Here is a 490-nt window from a genome sequence, read left to right on the forward strand (position 1 = left end):
CTCACATGTTGATGCTTTACATCCAGGCATCTACATGAGAAGCTTAGTTAATGTCCCAGAGCTCTATCTTAAAAAAAAAAAAGAAAAAAAAAGAAGAAAAATTATAGTCTGATGAATTCAAATAATGAAGCTGGAAGCTGCCAATACTCATTAGCATAGAACACAGAAGAATCCTGATTATCCATGTAAGGCTTTTTATTTTGTACTTCAAATACAGTGAAATCATAATCGTCATCATTTTCTCATAAAATTGAATGCGTTTCACTTGTAAGTGTATCCTCCTTAACATAATCTGAAACATCTCAGATTTTATTCACAGTTCATTGAGAACCAGAAAGGCCAATTATAAGCGAGAATGAAGCTAAGTAATAAAATCCCAACCTATACTGAGAAAACAAGGCTGTGTACTCTATCTTTATTACAAAGATATAAAACCAATTTGATTTAATCACTTTGAATTACTAAGTGGTGCCAGAGAAATAATCGGAAG

This window comes from Cariama cristata, unplaced genomic scaffold (genome assembly GCF_000690535.1).
Source record: "Cariama cristata isolate BGI_N322 unplaced genomic scaffold, ASM69053v1 scaffold2128, whole genome shotgun sequence".
NCBI classification, from domain to species: Eukaryota; Metazoa; Chordata; class Aves; order Cariamiformes; family Cariamidae; genus Cariama; species Cariama cristata.